Source organism: Perca fluviatilis, chromosome 2, assembly GCF_010015445.1.
Source record: "Perca fluviatilis chromosome 2, GENO_Pfluv_1.0, whole genome shotgun sequence".
NCBI classification, from domain to species: domain Eukaryota; kingdom Metazoa; phylum Chordata; class Actinopteri; order Perciformes; family Percidae; genus Perca; species Perca fluviatilis.
The window spans coordinates 31,834,943-31,858,630 of NC_053113.1; the positions used below are offsets into that span (position 1 = coordinate 31,834,943).

The 23,688-nt window shown below is 41.9% G+C and overlaps 1 protein-coding gene across 3 annotated transcripts in view; it reads right to left on the bottom strand.

The window, feature by feature from the left end:
- Positions 1–23,118, bottom strand: part of npas1 (neuronal PAS domain protein 1) — a 66,055-nt gene extending 42,937 nt beyond the window's left edge. For 2 of the 3 annotated variants that reach the window (XM_039776688.1, XM_039776662.1), the window contains exons 1-2: positions 21,731–23,118; positions 21,522–21,649 (exon numbers count right to left, since the gene is read on the bottom strand). The gene's annotated coding sequence lies outside the window, so the exon portion shown is untranslated. Of the gene's footprint in view, positions 1–15,851; positions 15,882–21,521; positions 21,650–21,730 lie in introns of those variants that run through there. The other variant, XM_039776674.1, reaches the window with a different exon arrangement.
- Positions 23,119–23,688: the final 570 nt, after the last annotated feature.

Sequence of the window (23,688 nt, forward strand, 5' to 3'; positions counted from 1 at the left end):
CACAGGCTTAGTTTAGTACCGGAGGCTTGCCTCGCGGAGTAGTATTACAGGTGTTCCCTTCACAAATTCAAGGTGCTCCTGGAAGTAACAAAAACTACAACCTCAGGCTGGAGAATTAACCCGACCTGATGGATGAGAAATGTAATTGAACCGAGTGGGTAAATAAGAGTAAAAATCCTTAGTCAGTGTGTGTGTGTGTGTGTGTGTGTGTTTGTGTGTGGGTGTGTGTGCCTGCACACGCATGTGGAATAGCGTGTGACGATTGTTGCGAGACAGTCACACCCTTGTTTGGCCTTGTTTCTCCGCTTGTCTACACATGCTATCGGCTGTGGTCAGTTCAACGTAGTGACAGAACACTGCCTTTTTCAGAAACACAGATCAAAAAGAACAGAAGAAATACTCCTTAACTTCAATAAATTGGCAATACCACATGGAAAAAACACCATTACAAGTCCTCCATGTAAAATCATTTTTAAGTAAAAGCATATACACTACCGGTCAAAAGTTTGGGGTCACTTAGAAATTTCCATTCCACTCCATTATAGATAGAATATTGTTTTAAGAATTGTTTTTTTTTTAACCAGGGCAGCAGTTTTCAGATTACATTATGTGCTTACATAATTGCAAAAGGGTTCTCCAATGTTTTCTCAGTTAGCCTTTTAAAATGATATCAGATTAGTAAACAGAATGTGCCTTTGTAACATTGGATGAATGGTTGCTGATAATGGTTGATGTAGATATTGCATTAAAGATCAGCCACTTCTTTCTACAACAGTCGAGAACCCCTTTACAATTATGTAAGCACATAATGTAATCTGAAAACTGCTGCCCTGGTTAAAAAAAACAATGCAACTGATCTCAGCCGGTATTCTGTCTATAATGGAGTGGAATGGAAATTTCTAAGTGACCCCAAACTTTTGACCGGTAGTAAGTAATACCAGCAAAATATCCATAAAAGTAACAGTGCTGATTCTGCAGAATAGCCCTTTTCAAATTATTATTAATTGTTGCTGGATCAGGTAAAGCTAATTTCAACTTCTGTATATACTATTGCGCAGCTCAAAATTTTAAAATTGAGCTTTAAAGAATGAATGGAAATTGAGCGATAATTTAATATTGGAAGCAGATGTTTAAAAAGAAAAACAGTAATGATGCCCGAGCTGGCAAGACCGTAAGACCGTGAGATGTCGTTTTCAGTGTTCATAGCTGACGAGCATTTACTCATGCACAAAAAACTGAGAGCTTTAAAGGTCCCATTGTTATGAAAATTTCACTTTATGATGTTTTTTAACATTAATATGCGTTCCCCCAGCCTGCCTATGGTCCCCAATTGGCTTGAAATGGTGACAGGTGTAAACCGAGCCCTGGGTATCCTGCTCTGCCTTTGAGAAAATGAAAGCTCAGATGAGCCGTTCTGGAATCTTGCTCCTTATGATGTCATAAGGAGCAAGGTTACCTCCCCTTTCTCTGCTTTGCCCGCCCAGAGAATTTGGCCCACCCATGAGAGAGAGAAATCATGGCGTTCAAATGAGCAAAGTGGCAGTTGGTCAAGGCCACACCCCCACCCTCCACCTTGCCCCCCCTCTCTCTCCTCCTCAATAGCTACAGACAAAGAAATGGCACGTTTTGAGGAAAGGTCATTGTGGGACTGGCTCTAGTGGCTGTAATTCTGCACCAAGGCTGAATTTCGGGAAAGACACTTCAGATACAGTATTAGGGGACCACTAAGGCCTATATAAAAGCATCCAAAGAGCACCATGTCATGGGACCTTTAAGCTACACTTTAACTAAGGTCAGTAATCCTAAATGACAGAGAGAACAACATTTGACAGTTTAATGGTCAAGATTTGATCAGATTTACTACAGTATGTGTCTTCTGAACTACTGCTTTCCGTTTCTGTGTTAAGTAAACACGGTGAAAACTGGCAGACTCTTACACCTAAAACACACTGTTTGTGCAGTGAATGGAAATGAAGTTGCTCTGCTAAAATACTTCCCAAAATAGACCAGGCTACATCAGACCTATACATATTGATATTTCATTTTAACATACAGTAAACTGAATGTACAGACCACACAAAGAAGAAAACGCTGTCAACATATCACAAATAGATAAATAGTCTTCCTTTTTTTGGACCATAATGATTCTTTGGGCAACATTCGATGACTATGTTCTCTGTTTAAGTTAGCCACTTTTACCCAATATTATTCTAACACTTAAATACTTAAGAGATGATTTGTTCTTGATAGTCAATTAGTAATATATATATATTAGTAGTATATTTTCACAGAGGTAACTTAAAGAGAAAATCCGCCAATTTTACACATCAAAATGAGTGTATCGTTGTCTTGGCCTGGGAAGCACTTGTTAGACCAAAAAGACACCATCAGGTTGCATTATGTGTAGGATCCAGTATTGTTTTAGCTTGACCTGTACCAGGACGTAAAAGCCAGGATAAACTACTGATATACCCTTACATCAGAAGGAAGCGTAACCTTGATACAAATCTGAAATAATGATGACTATTGATGGTATTGATATGATGCCGTCATCTCTGCAACATTAAAAATGATTTGTTTTTTTTCTGACATCCGTTTGTCAAGAAATGAAATACTTTCTACCATGGCTGTCAGTGTAGTATTTAAGACTATGAAAACACAATGTTTTCTTCACCTTACCCTCAGCAGCGCACACAGATAAGTATAAAAGGGTGTTTAAAGATAAGTGCCATAGAGTAGATAATATTCCAAATCTATCAGACAATAATTCTTTGAGGGCATGTGGCCATTAAGGAGCCATTTCGCTTTTTGTTGAGAATGCTCCTCCATATTTCATTGAGATGCATATCTGCCTTTCATACTGTCTGCCTGCTCTGCTATTCTCTATTCAACAGTGACCCATTGCTCCCTGCCATACAATCCTTCACCTTTCTGGGCTTAAAAGTAATTACCACTTTAATTTGCTGTCCGCTTTCGTGCATGCCTGAGTGTATCTGTAGCGGACTGGAGAGCTTGTGGGTGTGTGTGTGTGTGTGTGTGTGTGTGTGTGTGTGTGTGTGTGTGTGTGTGTGTGTGTGTGTGTGTGTGTGTGTGTGTGTGTGTGTGTGCATGTGTGTGTGTACATGTAGGCATACAGGAAGCAAAGAAGTGCATGTATTCATATGAATGTGAGTGGAGCTGAAACAATGAGTCGATCATTTTTTATTTTTTTTAAAGATTATTTTTTTGAGTCGATAATTTATTAGACAGACTGAAGATATATATACAATTTTGATAATCGATTAATTGCCATAAATAGGGATGCACCAAATCCCGATTTTTGGGGTTCGGCCGAATTCCGAATCCACTGGTTAAGATTCTGCCGAATCCGAAACCGAATACCGAAGCCTACTCCCATCCTCAGTCCATTAACAGAGTAAACACATTAATGAAGCAAACAACATCCACAACATCTAAAATAGTTAAATGTAACAACTTAATGTTGAATTCACACGCTCTTTTCACATCGTAGGAAAGCACATCGTAGGAAAGCACATCGCTATCGCCAGATGAGACATGAGAGAAATTTTCGCTAACCAGTGTATGATGAAGGCATGTTGGGTGGGTGAAATTAGAACGCTAACGTTAGCTAACGAGCAGCAGCCGGCCGTTCGGTCTCTCCGCTCCCACTCATTTGCCGAGAGAACAGCTGACAGCCCGGGAGAGGCACTGTCTGGTTAACACAAGTTTTTAGCTGTGACTGTCCTTCCTTTGCCGTACCTGAAGTTGCTGCATTTTGGCTGCTGTCTGTAGATTCCTTCACGCGCAACTCGTATACTTTCGGATGTTTCATATGCAAATGTTTTAACAGCGATGATGTTGTGTATTGTATTGGGTCCTTGCCACCACGAGACAAATCGGCATTGCAAATTGAACATGTAGCTCGACTTGAATCCCCTTCTTTTGACTGAAAGTACTGCCAAACAACACTTTCTGCTCACGAGTTCCATTTTTACTTTCTCACAGCCTACTGAATTGAACGGTCCACCTACGTAAACACCTTCCCGTAATCAACGGCGGCGTCATTACGTCGACCAGCATAGTGCAAGCGTAGGGTCCGGTGGAAAAAAATTCTAAGGTTTGGCAGAAACCAAACCCTGTCAAAAAGCCCAATATTCGTATGTTAATTTAGACACATTAAAACATATATTTGTGTGACTGTGTGCATATAAATCTGTACATGTACTACATACTAAAAGTGCATATGAACACCTGTGCTTTTGTATTGTTAAATGTGTGCGTGTGCGTGTGTGTGTGTGTGTGTGTGTATGTGTGTGTGTGTGTGTGTTTATGGTTAGCCTCCCATTGGCCCAATTACTACAAAACCAAACCCCCTCTGCTTCCCCCTAAAATCCCTCACCTCACAGTCCCAGTGGTGGACCCTCGAAACACTCCCAACCTTCCACCCCCCCCGCGCTTCGCAGCCACGGACGGCCAGATTGCCCATCACAATACACCCGACCCCTCACAGGACCTCCACCACCTCTACTGTACCTTCTGCTTCCCTCATCTCCAGAAGTCCATCTAAATCACTCCATCTCCCCCCGCTCCTATATCTCCCCCCACCTCACTCCTCTATTCTTTCCCCCTCTGCCCTCCCCAGTCCCAGGTGAGCTGACGACACAAGGAGAGCAGAAACACTGTGCGAATATTAATGGTTTGATCTGAATATTAATAAACCATGCATCTTAATGATCTTAAAAAAAAAACAAAGAGCCACAGTCAAGCGCTATACTGCGCGCGCGCGCACACACACACACACACACACACACACACACACACACACACACACACACACACACACACGGCCGATGTGAACACAAACACACTGAACTGAACTATCTGTCCTGCACTGTGCAGATTAGTTAAAACAGGGCCTTATCCTCCAACCTGCTGTTTAAATGCTGAGCATCACGTTCAAGACAAATGTGTTGTCTTTTTTTTCCTTTCAGTAAATGAAGACACCTCTCCTTTCCCACGTCCTTCTCCTCTATCTCCTCCTGTTGCGCTCTTCATTTTCTTTTTATCTCCTATTCTTTTAGTTCAGGCAGCCCTCCCTCCCACGGTTGCCCCATTTCACCCCCGCTCTCTTCCTCTTTACCTACTCTCTCCCTCTTCTTTTCCCCCACTATCTCACCCTCTCTCACTCTATCACTTTCTCACTAGATTACCCCATCTCTCCCTCTCCGAGCCTCACCTACTCGATATTCCAGCCTTGTTCTCCTGCAGTCTCCAGCACAACTTTCTGACCCACTTCCTCTCTCCTCCCTGGCCCCCTGATCAAAGCCTGCAGGACGGCATCGCCTTGGGCAGAGGAGAGGGAGAGCGCGAGATGGGGGGATGAAGGGATTGGAGCTGAGAGAAGAGAGGAAGAGACAGATAGAGAAGGGATAGAGCGGCACGAGAGAGAGGGAACAGAGAGATCACAAGGACGGGAAGAGGAGCCAGGTGCCCTCTCTGCCCAAGGACAAAAGCTCTTCCTGGCTGATCACACACTCAGCGAGTCCTGTCAGCGCCGTCATTCCTGCTCATGTACGTTATGTGTAAAGACAGCGTTGACATTAATGTGGTGTGATAAAAAATATCTTTTTTTCAAACCCCCAAAACAACTCAACTTTAACAAGTGATGGCCATTAAAATTCAACAGGATGTTTAATAAATTACACTTTCAGATTACATGTTGTCCCATCTTGTTATTCTGTTTTGCATTCAGGCGTTGCACAGGTGAGCGCACTGACAATGTGTATCTGTATCTCAGCAGGTGTCAGCCAGGGTGTAAACTCTATTTATTATTAAATCATTTTCGTCTTAAAGCCATATTTGCTTAAAAGAGGTGAAAAAAATCTGCAAGACTGAAGATTTTGTTTTACACTTTGTTTCAAGTATTTTCCATAAAGTTGCATTTTTCTTGATTCTAGTGCAGAAAACTGCCTTTTCCTTTCTTGATACAGACACTCACTTCTAGAAATGTATTACTGAATGATTTGCACTACCTTCTTCTAACAAAATAAGTGTTTGAGGACTCAGTTATAGACTTGACAAGAGGCAGGTTCCTTGCAGTGCACAGCCTTCTTCTTTATGGAGTTGTTATAAATTTAAGAGTCTGGGTTTGGGATGTGAGGTCTGTCCATCCCAGTGGCCGTGTCTGTTGGGCAGTTGGGGCGGGCGGAGAGGATGGAGGGACACCAGCCCATTTGTGCCCAGAGCGCGGTGGCGTGTACTTTAACATTCCCCGCGCATCCCGACAAAGAGCACTAATTATAAATAAATTAGGGACACGACACGGTGTGCCACAGGGGGACCAGCCAGAGCAGTCACAGAATAGAGAGACTGATAGAGAGAGAACAGGGTGTGTAAAAGAAACAGAGAGAGGTAGGAGGGAGGGAGAGGAGAAGACAGAGAGGAGCAGACAGGAGAGATTTGGCAATGACATAGAGGAGCAAGTAGGAGAAGAAAGAAGATAAGAAAATAGAGGAATGGCGCACAGTGAGGCCTGGGGATATATAGGGAGTGGAGGGAGGGAGTGTAAGCAAGGCCTGAATCCTGAAAATATAGCTTGAACATACATCTGCTGCCAAAAAAGTGACAAGATTCTCTCTAGATGACGAAGGCAGTGCAATATGTTTGAACAGAGATAGAAAAATGTGGCAGGGAAATTAACAACCGAAATGGAACAGAGGGAGGCAGCCTCTTAAAAAAAGAAAAAGAAAATACTCAATACAAGATGAATTCGACAATAAAGATCAAAATGGAAAAAATAAATATCTGCCCAACATCTGTTAGAAACGGATACCTGTTATTTTAGAAGTGAATTATACAAATCTGATTAAGTAAATACTGTATAATACAATAATCATAAGGTGGCGATATCTACCAGAACGTTCTACACACACTAGTAGTCAACACTCCCTACCTGTCACTCAAGCTTATCTGAGATGACTTGTCAACCAAGCAAGTGTATGTCAAGAGACTGCCGTGTGTGTGTGTGTGTGTGTGTGTGTGTGTGTGTGTGTGTGTGTGTGTGTGTGTGTGTGTGTGTGTGTGTAGAGAGAAGAGAGATCTGTTTCTTTGTGTCCGCGTGCACACAGGTTTGTGTGTTAGCGAGCGCAACCGTGTTTGTTTGCTGCATGGTGTGTGTTTAGCGTAAGCGTGCATGCATGTGCGCAGGGAGAGAACCTTGCCACTATCTAAATGGATCACACTTCAGAGTGTGCCGCCATTTCTCAGAAGCTGCCATCTCCATGTAGATAGACAGACAGACAGACAGACAGACATACATACATACATACTGGGCGGGGGGTGGGAGACAGGCTCAGTCGGCTTGCTCCACTCAAGGTTATGTCCTGCCTGAAGTTGAGAACTGATGACTGTCGCCACAGCAGGAAAATGTGACGGATTTCAAGAGGAAAAATAACCGCTGTCTTTTCTTGCGGCCGTTTCTCGGTGTGATGCGAATGTCTTGAATGATGGAAGTTAACAACCTGCCTGGACGATAAAGCCAGGACACATTTGTCATCCCTGAACAACTGCTTTGTGTCTCTCTTTTGGGCTGGGGTCAGAGGCCAGCCAACTGTGACACAGACAGAGAGAGGTCGACTGACTGACCTTCTATTGGCCCCTGACATGGCGACCCCCCACTGACACCGCAGTAGCCATGGCTACTGAGCTGCAGACAAACATGATGTCGGTATAAGACTTGGGGGCTGGGTGCAGGAGAGGGGTCAAATAATAACTCATCTAAGATTCCCCCCACACACACACACACACACACACATACACATACACACACACACAAACACACACACACACACACACACACACACACACAACCCTAATATCCCATTAAAGTCATTATCTGATGAGAAGACACTCACTGCGTCTGATTTGCAGAACCAACATGCATAGACGGATCACATAATATAAAAGCGCGGGGGTCTCAATTATAAAAGTCGATGCTTGTGTCTATAGTCTCTAAACTTTCTGCACAGAGGAGAGTTAAAGAAGAAGAAAGGTGAAGAAGGGAGGGAAGACAAGAGAGGAGCAGCTTGTTGCATTAGCATTCCACCAGCAGAGAGGCTGTCTGTTTGCCTCTGGCAGCAGCCGAGAGAGGGGGACACTCTCTGCATCCTCACACGGCTCGTCTATCTCTCCCTCTGTCACTGTCTATCTCTCGCTCTGTCTGTCTCTGCCTGTCTCTCTCTCCCTCGCTTGCTCTCCCCGAGTCTGTCTGTTACATTTCTCCCTCCACTCTGCCACTGCCTGTCACTGTTTTTCTACACTCTGGACAATTTTCTCTGCAGTCTTCCTGTATCTACCTATCACTCTATCTCAGACTGTCATCTTTCTGTTCACCTTTCTCTCCACTAATTTTCTATTTTGCCACCGTTTCTCTTCCCATTATTTTCATTCAAGGCCTCATGTGTCCCTCACAGTCTCCCCTAGAAATTATACTGTTCACTACTGAGAAAACCGGCTCGAGCCAGATGTGAGTCCTGAAGCTATGTAGTGTATCATGATGTTGTCAGGTATGTGTGTGCACTTATACGTTTTTCCTTAAGCAACTTAACAGATCTGTCTATCAATAATGGCAGACATGCAGTACATAAATACTGATTCACGCGTGCACAAACAAGCATTTTGTGCACGACTTACTTTGCTGCTATCAAACCCTCCTGAAAGACGTTTGCACAGACACTGTTTCACAATTAATTTTCCAATACGATCACCTCATTAGATAATTCCATTAAAATGCTAAATGTAATGTAGACAAATTGTGTGGGTTAATCTGAATATAAAATTTAATTTAATGATGGTCAGCGTTGCAGGATGTCAGCTAAGTGCAGAACGCCCTTTTTGTTGCCATGGTGATTTTAATAAACACAGGCCTTGACCATTCCACCCATGCAGATACATAAAAAGCAATCCATTAAATAGCATCATGTTCTTTTTCAATTATTCATTGAATGCATTAAAGGTTGCATTTTTGCATTAATTATTAAATGTAATTCCTTCTGTAAATGAATACATGAAGGAAAATGGAAGAGTGAAGCCAAACCAAAACATGGAATCTCATCTCCTCCTCTCAGACTGTACAACGGCCTGAAGAAAAAAACATGTTCATATACAACCTTATTTTAATTAGAAGATGCCAGCAAGTGGACAAATGTTCTGTGTGGTCCATAAGTAGCAGGACAGTGATTACAATGTTTAGGCTCTGTAGTCCGAATTGGATTTGAAGTGAGGTTCAAGTGCTGACCTTCAGCTTTTACATTTGAAAGTTGCTTACATTCATATTAGGTGAACAGTCTAAGAATCCTTATCGTTTTTATACACCGGACAATGAATACAAATATACAGACAAGGCAAACGAGGAGTTTGTGGGGCAAACAGTGGAATAGTATTGACTGGCCCAGCTAGTCACCTGCAGAACCCCCTGAGACAAACACAAAAAACGCTTTCCCATCAAACACTTTTGGTATAGTACCATTAGAACCATAGGTAACTAGGGTTGGGTACCTAAACCCGGTTCCACTATGGAACCGGTTCCTATGCAAACGGCAGTATTCAGACTGGATTAGAACTCAAATTTCGGTTCCGACTGAAATATTTTCCCTCTGTCGCTCCGGACAGCGGCAGACTCTTTTTACTTTCTCCCTTTTCTGCCGAGTGGCGCATGTGCCCGCTATTCTCGGACATGAACTCTACAATCACTGCTGATAGACGGCTTTTTGTACACGCTCCGAAACGGACATACAAATATCACACTTTCTCTGTAGTCTACCGTTAGCAGCTATCGTAAATGTAGGCTACTTTTAAAATGCCATATTTTCCCTCTGGGCTCACCAAAACGGACGTAAAAGCATATTAACCATTCACTACACATGATCGCTAGTAAACATATTACACTTGCTCTGCTAGTCTATCGTTCAGGACAAGACCCTGTAGCCTGGCCAAATTGTCTGCCCTTTCAAACTCATACCGGGGTGTGTACAGGCCTCTTGGACACCGTCTGAGAGAGTTTTCTCCTGTGTAGGACATGCCATAAGTCAGGAGAGGTGTAGTATTTATTATTATATTTTGTTGTTACTTGTAAATAGTGTAATTTATTAAATTATTGTAGTTATCTGTTAGGTGACTTAGGTTTACTTATTATATATTGAAGTACTTTAAAACGTTAATATAATTTAAAAAAAAACTCCATAAAAGAGCATTTCTTTGATGTCATTCAGTTTTTCAAGAATCGTTTTAGAAATTGGTTAGGAATCAGAATAGTTTTAAAAGTACCGGTTTGGCATCGGAATCGTAAAAATCCAAATGGTACCCAACCCTATAGGTAACCCGTTAGGACACGAACCTAAACACTAAATCTGTTTTGCGTTTCCACTGCAGAGGGTACTCTTAAATGTTTGCAGGGGTGTTATCCGACGGTAAGAGCAGTAGACAGCCATGTGCTGAGAAACGAGCTGAAAAACATTTTTATTCCTCACCGTTCCATTTAGCTCTCGCTGTATTTCCTCTTCACCAACGATGCAGAGGAATGTCTGCACCAATCACGGACTGCAGTGTTTCTAGCTTCGTCTTTTAGTTAGGGATCAGTGTGCTATGCACCTCAACGGAGGGGTAACAGGATGGAATGGAGCGGCTCTATTGGTGCCATTCACAACTTTTGACAATGGAAAGGCAAAAATAGCCTGATGGGTGAAAATTAGGCTAAGACAGACGGTTTCCATTTTAGTTAGATGAACTGTATTTTAACATGTGCCAACATCTTTAGCAACTATGTATAAAAAGGGCTACAATTGCTACACTACTCATCTGATTCCAACACTAAAATGAAAGTTTAAAGCAGCTTTAATCAGATTGAAATTCTTGACGTGACAAGGTGCTTTACAATAATAGTTAAAGCGGTATAGAACAGAGACAGACGCAACATAAGAATGAAAATATAAACCAATAAAAAATAAAGCCAGTACAGAGCCAAAACAAAAATGTGTCACTGTCATACTACTTACAGACTGCACTCTTTGTACATGTGTGTGCACCCATTTGACTTGAATAGTCAAGAGAGGAAAAAGCGCTTTTTTCGACTTGTCAAGATCCAGTCTGTGTTCTCTGCCATGAAAGAAGTCAAACACTTAGAGAATTCAACTTTTGTCAGCATTTTCAACCTGCATGTGTGAAAGGTAGCGCCTTGTGAATATCCAGCATGGTTTACTGTCATTCTCTTGCTGAAAACAATGAACATTTGCTCCGCCATCAACTGCGTACCGCAACAAAGTGAATGCAGCTTAAAACACATTCAGACAACCCTTAATGAAAACATTTAATCACGACAACATTACCATATCAGTATGATGAGTACTCGCCATAATACTCTTGATGATTACTCTGCTTTATCAAATTCAATTAGATTATAAAGGCTTAGCCTCCAAATAGCTGTGGGTAAGTAAATCATGTGCCGTTCAGGAGCTGAGCTAAAGCCAAGCCAACTCTGTAGAGTATCCACCGAGAGAAAATGCATTCAAACAAATGAATAGTCCATTAAATAAAAGCGAAACTCTGCCGGCTAATAGTGCCTTAAAAGCATATTAGCATTAGAACAGCATAGAGACTCATTTGTCTCGTGAGAGTGTGTTTTAGCAGTGAGAAACTCAGGGATGAGTTAGCAAGCCTTGTGATTCTTTCTTTACATACATCTGGTGGAGGTCTTTATCCCTACAGTGCTGTGAGTGATGGTTCGACCTAACCCTGACATGATCAATTCTTTCCCCCCCCCCCCTTTCCTTTTCTTACATTGTCACTGAAACTCATCCTTCTCATTTAAAAAGGTACTGTATCTCCCTTGTCTCAATTAATCTGACTCTCTCCCTCTGTTTGCCCTTCCGCTTTTCCATTCCTCGCATCCCTGCATCTATCTTGTTCCTGCCCTCCCCCCTTTCCCCGAGACCCAGCCACCACTCTGGTATTCCCAAAGTCATCTGCAATCAGACATCTTCAATGGATTAATTACACTGTCCTAACACAGCTTGATTGAGCATCTAACATCTACACCCCCACCTCCTCAGACCCCGATGGTCCCTCCTCACCTCCACCCACTTAGAGACTCCGAATGCTTTCTTCTCACCCACTTTTCATCCCTCTTTAATGCTTCCTCTCCTTTCCACCTTTTTTTTTTTATAAACTCTTCTCCTCTAAACCTCTACCTTCAACTCCAGACCCCACCTTAACCTCCTGTTCTCTAAAGATGACCATAACGGGCGACCCCCTCTTCTCTGGGCTAGGGAGCCTTTGCTAATTGGACATCGATTTGCAGGGCTCCCTCCATGATCTCTCCTGAATATCGGGATCACACTAATTGAAGAATTAACTTAGGTGAGACTTGAACCCGGGAAAAGGAAGAGGGAGAAAGGCAAATACAGACAAAGTGCTTCAGCTTAAAGAAATACGATAATGTACACACAGGGGTGCATCCAGGCACATGAACAGGCACTCACATACAAAATGGGGAAGAGACGTGCAGAAATCAGAGCTCCTTCAAAGATAAATAGCTATAGACCTTTTGCCACAGGATAGGATCCACAAAATGTTACATTGATCATTATTATTATGTGATTTAGAGTAACTTTAACCAGAGGAGCTTCTATTAACTTCCCCTTAACAGAGCATAAAAAAAGAGCAGACGGAAAATTAAACCAGATGAACATTAACTAGTAGCCTATCTTTAATTATTTTGAGCACACAAATACACTCTTTTTGACTCCTCCCTCAAACACACACATCCACTTCACATCAATCATGGATCCCAGACCATAACCCCAAAAGCAGGGGGCTGCTTTGAGTCATTCTAAAATGATGATGGATGACAACTTCCCAAAGCAATCCCTCTGTGTGCCAGAATCATTTAAGTAAAGGCGTCAGCCCCCAGCCAATACCACTCCTCTGTTTCCCTGGCCTGAGAGCGCTGGACACGCCATTCAAAACAACAGACATGATTCTGAAAAATAAAATAAAAATAAAAAAACCCTGAGGAGACATATGAAGGCTGCTACTGAAGTAGTAACTCAAGTTTCTGATCATGACTCTGTATCGTTCCCCCTGCATCACTAGCGGTAAAGACGGCGAGAGACGAGATTGTGCGGAGGTTAAGCTGACCTCAGGCTCCCGCTTTGGAGCAGGCTTACCCTGGAGTGTGAGATGACAAAACATTTAGCCGGATCTCACTTGCAGTTCGCTGACAGCCTGAAACAAAAGAACAGTCTCGGAGGAATTTAAAATCATCGAATGAATGTCAATTAATTTCACAGGACGGACTTGAATTGATTAGAATATAAAACAATCTTTCTTGAAAGCAAAAGGGAATTGATGTCCAAGGCCTTCAAACAGCGAGAGTGGGAAGACAGAAAAACGACGAAAATGAAAGAAAGACGGCTGAGCCTGTGTGTCCGTGCATGAGTTTACCAGTGTTTGTGCCAAGGTGCATGTGTGATTGTTTGTCTTTGTGTGTGTGTGTGTGTGTGTGTGTGTGTGTGTGTGTGTGTGTGTGTGTGTGTGTGTGTGTGTGTGTGTGTGAGCTCAGCAGTTAGGTTGCACGCTTGGCTGGCAGGGTGTGTGTAAAGTAATTAACATGATAGCCTCCCTCTAAGCCTGATAGCCTGTTCCCTGCAGCGAGGTCGTTCAACAGACACCAACAGACACCTGAGCTGCGTCTCACACTCAACCCTGCAATGCATATCTAATGCAAACACACACTAACATGTTCAACCCACATATGCCGGTTACCAAAAAAATACTGAGAACATACAGCTATCAGCAGAAATGACATGGTACATGTATACCTGTCAGCAGCATGTTGCACGATGGCTGACAACCCTTATCCAAAATAAACTGACATTTATTAATTCACATCACAATCATGCAGACACAATGCAAAAATATATATTCAAGAGACAATGTGGAAGCAAGAAATAGAGATAACTAAAAACCCAGGGAGCTCATACCTCCGCCCAAGGCTGCACAAAATGCTCTTAATATTTATTTTTAATTTACAGAAAATGTGCCTCTAAATCTGAACTAAATAAGACATTCAGATATTTGTTTTCTTTAAAGCGGCTATTATCGATATTTTGATGACAGTGTTCCAAATGACGATGTGAAAACATTGTGAAAGAGGTCACTTGTAGTGATGAACCTCCAGAACATTATCACCATAATCTGCAGCTCTTCAGGACTTACATTTACCAGGTGATCAGAAACCCAACTCAAAATTAATGTTGCTCTGTAACTGCTGGATATGTGTGAATGAGTGAATGTTTGCTAACTTAAGTGATAATATGTCATTGTTGTGTTCATCGCTTTTTCTCTGCAACTTCCAGGTGGTCACAAATTCAGTTATTGAAGGTTCATCTTTGTTGTACAAAGATGAATCATGCCAAGTAAGACTCATGACCAGTAAGTTAAGGCCAATTAAAAGTATACTTTACAGTAGCGCCACCTATAGATGATAAGCCATCACATTTTGCAGGATTGCTTGGAGTTTAGAGGTTCATATTTTATCTAGATGTGGTTGCAGTTTAGGGCTGGGCGATAGGGAGAAAATCAGATATCACGATATTCTTGACCAAATACCTCGATATCGATATTGCGGCGATATTCTAGGTTTGACAATTGGTGCTTCAACAAAATATCTTCACACTTAGATTTTAGATAAATAATCATCAGTAATTTGGATATAATGTCTAAGTGTATAATATAAATATAGAACAGCTAGAAAAGTCTGGTAAGTTCAGAAAAGTACATCACTTTACTGTAATGCAGCCTTTAAAACAAGGAAAAGACAACACTTATGTCATATCACGATATTACGATATCCAAAATCTAAGACGATATCTAGTCTCATATCACGATATTGATATAATATCAATATATTGCCCAGCTCTATTGCAATTGCACAATGGGTTCAAGACTTAAGGCAGTTAACATAATCTCGGCCATGTCTGGCACCACAGTAAACATGACGTCAAAAAAACAAATGAATAACTTTTTTAAGCGTCTTCCAAATACATGATCTATTTCGTATTATGGATTGAAGATTGGATGAAATTAAGAGTGTTCTGTTGAGGCAAAAAATAGGCTAGGCCAACCAAGGAATCTGAGAACAGTTTAAGTGGTTTATAAATGGCAACATAGTGAAGCTAGCTACACCAAAAACCATTAAAGCTTTTTGGACTATACTTTCTACCAATGGCAATACATCTAGTACATTTTGATCCTGCTAATTAAAAACAAACAAATATGATGGGACAAAAAACATACGCTCTTTGGTGGAGGTAATGACACAATCCCATATGACCACTGGTGGCCAACACAATGTTGACAAATCCTTATCTTTTCTTCCAGCAGAATCTATCGTTTCCCTCTTCTTCATCCCTCATAACCCCTGGACCTTCACTCTGGTTCTCGAAAATACTAAAACTGTGGCTTGCCGCAGACCACCAACCGTCCCCCCCACACACACACACACACACATACAGCCCTCATTTGCTAAAGGATTAGAGTGAGGGCACCGGGGTCAAAGTGAGGCCACCACCAGAGACCCTAAAAAGAAGAAATGCACACACACACCAGGGACCACGGAGCCACGAATACACACACGCGCGCGCACGCACAACAACACACACACACACACACACACACACACACACACACACACACACACACACACACACACACAAGCATTGTGTACACTCTGCACACATGACACTGCTTTAAAGCACACATTCTAAGGAGCATAACAACATTATGCATTCACATACTGTAGGTGTGTAGGCAGGACCCTCATCCCCAGACACGTACTGAAACAGAGACACAAATTTGCATGAGCATGTGCAGAACTAAATAAATTGACCTTAACTCTCTAACTAAAAAAAACAATACAATACAAATTTGTGCGACTTTAAAAAACTGGGGTCAAATAACAACTTCAGAGAGAGATAGAAAGAGAGGAAGGCTGTGCAGCTTTAAGGCAGCATGAATCACACCTTCGAAAGAAATCTAGTGAGAGAGAGAGAGAGAGTCAGCGGGAGAAGAAAAGTGATTGTCAGGGAGAGAAGAAACATCACTCTGAAAACTTCTAAAGAAGGCCCTGCTCTGGGTTTTAAATGCTCTCCTCCCTCTATCACTCCCTCTCTTCCCACTTTTCTCTCATCCCTTTCATGAATTAAAAGCACGGCCGGTCTGTGGGGAGAAGCATAGTTAATTCTGATCAGATCTCCTCCTCCCCCCTCTCCGCCTCCCCCCACCCTCCTCCTCTCCTCCCTGGGCGACGGTTGCCGTGCAGTCTGACAGACGGAGATGGGATCTGACAGTAAACAGGCGTGTGGATGCCCGGCGCGTGATTGACACGTAGGCAGGTCGGCGGGGGCCCGCCCCCCTCCTAATCCTGCCCTGTCAGCTCTAATTGGGGAGGTGGGGCTCTATGTCACCAAGGTGACTGATTGACAGGACCCCAGCTTTGCATAGATATGAGGGAAAGGTGGGGAGGTTCACGCATGGCATAACACTGTTAACACTACTATACTGCTAATAGAGATATATGTGTGTGTGTGTGTGTGTGTCTCATGCACATTCAGGCGCCCAGATACAGGTGAACACACTCAAGAACATGGCTGAGCACACAAATACCCCATAACAATAACCACGAACAAAATTGACATGCATACAGAATGTCTGAATGCAGAGTGCATTTACAAAACATTTACACACACACACATGCACGCATGCGCACACACACACACACAATCTCTTGACATGCTGTGATGAAGAGCAGAGGTTGTAAATGCTACAAGTACTGGCAAACGGGACGCAGGGAGAAGCAATTCAGAGGTCTTCGCCATGTCGAGGCCAATGAACGACAGGGCAGGGGGTTAGACACTTCAACACCTCAACCTGTGGACACGCTAATGTGTGTTCAATGAAAGACTGGCTGTGTATTTGTGTGTGCACGTGTTGGAGTTATGCCTTTCGGAAACATTATATGTGCTATATGGCAGTGTTTCGCATCTTGTGGGTCAGGACCCCCCCCCACCTTAAGGGTCAAAATATCAGTCCCTCCAGAAAAACGCGATTATGCGATCGCATAATTCAATGCATAATCAGCCAAAGTCCGCATATTCATGCGGGGGCCACATTTTTTCAAATATGCCGCACTTTCGCCGCATAAATTGCCGATTTCCGTGCAAAATATGCGGTGGTTGCATGATTTCATAATCCCCCGCATTTTCGTTGCAAAAAAGTCCCATATATTTTAGCAGAAAGTTGAAAAATGTTGCGTTTACTTCACACGAGAGCAGCCATTTTCCCCTGTTGCCATGGGAACGTTATGAAGTGATGTAATTACGCGACATCATCAGGTGTTGGAGGTTGAATTTGACATGTACTTTGAGTCTCTTAAGTTGGTATCAGAAAGCTATCTTAATAGCTGATATCTACTCAAATTTCTTTGTTTAAGTGCTCCTGCTGTCTATATTATTAACGATATTTGAAAGTCTGTCTCTTTTGTATCTTTTATTTCCCTCTGTTTAGACTATTACTTTTATTTTTACTTTAATATTATATTATTTGTATATATTTGTGTATCTTATTTGTTTACTTATTGCAATGACTGAATATCTGTAAACTATTTTTGGAAATTAAGTTTTAAAAAAGCAGGGTGTTGGGGGAATCACTTTTTCTTCTCTTTTTCATCAAACCGCAGTTTTTGCAAGTTCCCACAATTTCATCGCATAAAATTGCATAAATAGCCCGCATATTCCATCACATTTTTTAAGAAAACGTGCCGCATAATCAAGGATTTGTGCCCGCAACAATCACAAAAAAACTCCGCGTTTTTCTGGAAGGACAGAAATATGATTAACAAGATGGAAAAAGAAGAAACAACATGCTGCTCACAATGACAAGTTTAGCAGGTATAATGTTTGCCATTGTCATCTTACTTTAGTGTGTAAGCATGCTAACAACAATGCAACTTTTGCTAATTGGCACCAAACACAAATTAGCAGAGTATGATGGAAATGTCATTATTTTGCAGCTATTTTGCTTTAAACCAAATTATTGGACAAATTGAAATACTGACCTTATTATTGTACTAGATAAAAAGATAACAATTCCTCCGGAATGGTACATGAATGTCAACACCAAATATAATGGCAATCCATCCAATACTGTAGAAGTTAAGGCATATTCCTCAAAACCACAAATGTCAACCTCATGGTGGCGCTAGAGGAAAAATTCAGGGGATCACCAAAGCCTTTAAAGCAACACCAAATAACTTTTCCGCACAGGTTGGAAGTGGAATTGTCCATTACCGTTACCATTATTCTTACGTCTCATTCTAACAGATGTGCTACCCGATCTGGCAAACTCACACCAAAATAATGTACCTTAAAATAATGTTTCCAAAATCGTTTCAGTGGTTCTTCAACTCGTAACAGGGTGAACAGCACTTCTGCATTTGCTACCGGCTATAACCGCACTATGCAAGTTTGCCAGATCGGGTAGCGGATCTGTAGTTCGAATGAGACATAATGAGACATTACGATAGCGGTAATGGACAATTCAGCTTCCAACCTGTAGGGGGACCGAAGCGGAAAAGTTCTTGAGTGTTTCTTTAATATTCATACTTTGGGCACGATGGTTTTCTGTAGAAAATGTCATAGCGAGCCATCCAATAGTTGTTGAGATATAACTGGATCAAAGATGTGGAACGATCAACTGACAGAACATTACGTAATACTTTCAGTGAATGTATTAGTTAAAACAAATTCTGTCTAATAGAACAGCTCTGCAATTTTATAAGGTTATATTGTTTTACAGATGTGTTGATTGTGTCAACACATCTGATCATTTTGGAGGCTTTAGTTTGTGGTGTTGTTGTTGAATTGCATTAAGTTACATACACTGTTCATCCCATGTGTTTTGTAGCACACTGTCTCACTGTCCACCCTACTTATATCAAAGAGGGCAGACTAAATAGAGGACAGCTAGGTTTACCTAATAAGCTACCCAAAATAAAATTTTTCAGACTTCTACTTTTTAAACTTCTGGTTAAACTCTGGACAGTTTTAGATCCTCAGGCCTCGAAAAATTATTTAAAAAAAAATCACTGGTGTAGCTGCTCACAATTTCACAGATGTGTAAAAACTATGATTAGGGGTTGGATGTTATTGCCTACTACATTACAAGGGGTTATAAATCCAAACCACTATAAAGGACTGTCAAAGTTTGTGCTCCAAAGCATCCAAATTTGTATGGCTAATTAAGAACTGTTAATTGTAATAGCTCATATCTTTGTGTATGCATTTATTTGAGTGTGTGTGAGTGCATGCGTGCATGTGAATGTGCATGTGTGTTGATTGACAGCTGCCACTGACCTGTGCCAGTCAGAGTGCCATACTGCGGGGCGATGGGGTCGATCGCTACGGAGACGACCTTCGCCCTCATCTGCATCCTGCCTTCATTAGCAGAGCCAGGCAAGGAGAATAACAACCCAATAAATTAATAAAGAGAAAGGGGGGAGAGAGGAGAGAAGGAGGGGAAGGAGGGAGGGAGCAGACAAGAGGAGAGCAGGCAGAGCAAGGGTAGAACGGGAAGAGAGAGTGAGGGAAGGAAGGAAGCAGGCGTCAGGAAAGGGCAGGGAAGGAGAGGTATGAGAGGAGAGAGCGATGCACTGAAGTATAGAGGGCTGGGAGTGAGTGAGTGTATGTGTGTGTGTGTGTGTGTGTGTGTGTGTGTGTGTGTGTGTGTGTGTGTGTGTGTGTGTGTGTGTGTGTGTGTGTGTGTGCAGACAAAAAGTCAACCAATTTTGTAAGTTGTACTCAAAAAGGACTGGAAACCGATTTTGCCAAAACTATCTCGGGGGCTGATTAACAAATGTGGCTCAGAGCCCTGTTTAAACAGAGTATGTTACATTACCATCTGTATTAGCTCTTAAATGCCAGTATTGACAGAGGTGCTCTAACTGGTCCACAGAGCAGAATTTTGTGTAATCACCCACAATTGTACTGGATACATTGCCTTGCTGATATTGTCCACGAGCAGACTGAGGTAGAAGAAAATACCTCTCAAATACCTCCACACATGGAGTAAAACACACAGCGGAGTCCAGGGGAAGCTGGGCGCATAAATAAATTATGAACAAGTATGTTACGCGGGATAGACTGTTGGTTGGGAGCGTTCCCAAGAGGACTCTAGTAATGATGCTTTCTCATCTTCAGAGTTGTATAGCATTCGCCAACTTCCATAACTCCATCTTCATCAGCAGAATGGATGGAAATACGGTCTATCCTTATGCCAGGAGAGCTGCGTTTTAGAGTTCTCAGACTTTTTAACAATGAACTGTATATTTCACTCTACACTCAGGTTTTTTCCAGGTGTAATCAGAAGAGCTGTAGTACATGACAACACTAGTCTGAACTGATTTTAAACTGATGTTTAAAAGATATGTGTCGCTATAAAAATATGTTAATTAAAACTATTGACTATATAAAAGTGGATATTGTAACAATCATTTTTCATGCAGTTGTAAACTATGACAATGTTTACCCCACTTTGATCAAGTTTGCCTCCTATTACATTCTGGAGGTAAAAATGGGTGGTGGTGATGGCGCAGTGCATATGACACATGCCTTTGGTGTGGGAGACTAGGGTTCGATTCCCACTGCGATACATCAACCAATGTGTTCCTGAGCAAGACACTTAATCTCTAGTTGTTCCAGAGGCGTGCGACCTCTGACATATATAGCAATTGTAAGTTACTTTGGATAAAAGTGTCAGCTAAATGACATGTAATGTAAAAAGACGGAAGTTTAAATTGTTTAGACATTACTTTTAGCTAACTATTTTAACCATCTATCATTACATTTTTTAGCTAACTACAGTATTTTAACCATTTATCCGTTGCTTTTAGCTAACTGTTTCAACCATTTATCCTTTAGTTAACTCTTTAGACTTCTCTGTCAGTCTTGTGACTGCAACTTGGGTTAGAAAAAGACGCTCAGATCAGTTTGAAACATTGAGAGATGTTCATCGAGCCGATCACAGCTAAGTCTAATTTGGAGAGGCAACAACATCAGCACTCTCAGGAGCTACGACGTGCAGCCTGCTATCGCCGCCCAATAACACACATCACACCAAAAAGACCCATCTGTTGAGAAGACACAGGTAATATGCCTGACCCTATTATCTCTGTCTCTCTAACTGAGAAGTGCTGGCTGTTCAGGGTCGAGGAGTGTGAGTGCCAGGGAGTGGGACATGCTGTGCTGGGGAGGAAATTCTCAGGGCGATCGATGCAGAGGATTAGGGCCGGCTTTGGAGCTCAGAGGCCGGGATCTGAGCAGTATTCTCAGTGGGGCCCCTGGGAGAGCTGGAGAGGAAAGCTGGAGGAGAGAGAAGACGAGGGCCAGGGGAGAGAGGAGAGAGAGGCTAACCTGGAACTGTCAGGAGGCTGACAGAGGGTTGGCCAGGCTGGGAATAGAGGAGCGGCCATGGTCCCAGTTGATATCATGAATGGCGCTGAGACTCTGCCACCCACACTGGCCAGTCCGATTGGATAAGCCTGCAGAGCAAAGAGGAGATTTAATGTAACAAGAGAGAGAAAACAGACTGATAAACACGGTTGGTTATTTTGCCTCCTTACTCTCCATCTTTTAATTTTCTTGAGGCCAAGTCGGTAGATGTCTTCTAACTTGATGAGTGCAGCACACAACAAAAGGCTCCCTCCGTCTGTGTGTCTGCCTCTGATGCTCATGATTGGTCAGCCCGTTCGCCAGCTCGCCGCTCTCCCCCGGGTACAGACGGTTGGATCCATGATTCATTTTGCAATGAGGAAAAAAAAGGAGAGAGCGCAAGTGAGAGAAGAAACAGCCAAGACCACTGGGAAATTATACGGTGGAGCGGCGTGGTGGATCTGGAATTAAACGGCATAATTAATCAAGCAAAAAAACAAGCACGTTGCTCATACATTTATTATTTGCATTTTTTTCCACTTCAGGAGATGTAATCAGCAGATATACATTGGGGCACCTGATCCATGTCACAGGGACCTGGAGGCCGAGCGCCCATTTCGACCACTGACCCTAAAAGTGAAAAGTGGGATCGGTTCTGCTCAACGCTTTGTTTATTTTTCTCTGACTATCATCTCCACACAATGCCCTCTGTCTCCAAAGCAATATCCACAACAAGCAGAACAAGTCCCACAGAATCATGTTGTTGTCTCCCTGTTCTTTAAATGAGGGTGTCTGCAAAATTGGGTTCACAACTCTGGGCTCTCTGTGGGACTTGTTCTGCATTCTGCAGTGTGTGCACTTGACCTGATGAAGAAAAACTAGCCACTTTAAAACAAAACAGCGTGGAAATATGACAGCAATATTATCACATAGCAGTAAGGGGCTGACAAAACCATGTAAACACCTCACAAAATAACTTTCATATAAGTAAATCACCATTACAAGCACGGCTACAAAGGTCAAATTAGGTTGCATGCCAATTAGCAGAACTTGCTAAACCCCTGTACAATAGTGTATGTCCATCATATCGTTATAAGACTGATCGATTTCCGAGACTGGTCCCCACTAAATAATTTAGCATTTTCCTTAACGATGTACCTGCAAGTTGGGCACAGATCATTTGAAACTCTGTTAGCGGTCTCATGTTGCTTTAAAAACTCATTTACCAAAGTATTGATTGCCAGGCCTGTTTTTTTACAGTCTTGTTTTGTAGCTGACAAATGCTGCTGATTGACATACAACCTAATATGACATGATACTAGTAGTTGAGTTTTTAATAAGTTAGTTTAGTTAATTAAAATCATATGCACAACCCCTCTCTCCCTCCTTCCCCCAGGCTGGACTGGGGTCTAACTTAATACTTGAACAATGGATGTAACCCTATTACTCAAACTTCAAACCTCTAATATTGATATTGACTGTTGATTTGTGTCTATCCTACGGTCTAGTTTAGTCCCTTATAATGCCTATATTGAATGCTGTCTTTTTTTTTTATCTTTATCCTTGCACTGCTATAGTTTATATATTACTATGTCTTGCACTACCACCATGACACACACTCTCATAGAGCACCTTACTTTTTATTTATTTTATTTATCATCCTGTTTATGATGTATGTATATGTTGTGTGTGATGTCTTTAAGCAACTGGAACCTTGAATTTCCCCTTGGGGATCAATAAAGAATCTATCTATCTATCTATCTATCTATCTATCTATCTATCTATCTATCTATCTATCTAAATCCTTTATCATGTGGTGTTTTGTGGAATTCTGCCTGCTCTTGTGGTCATCTTTGCTATAATATTTTCAAAGTATTTTAACAAAAAGTCCCTAATCAACTACATTTAGGAATCCCAAAGTTGTTACCCCAACTAAAGCACATTTGAACCCCTTTAACACCCTCTCTTTTACCCTTACCCTAGCACCCCTTGTCACATGTTGCAGATTTCTGTGAGCTACAACATGAGCTGTTCAACCAAAGCATTAGGTTCCCGTCTCAGATTGATTTTAATTTTGGACTCCTGGAGATGGTAAAACATAAAAAAAGCAAAGATTTGAGAGAAGCTTGTAAATAATAAGCATAATTGT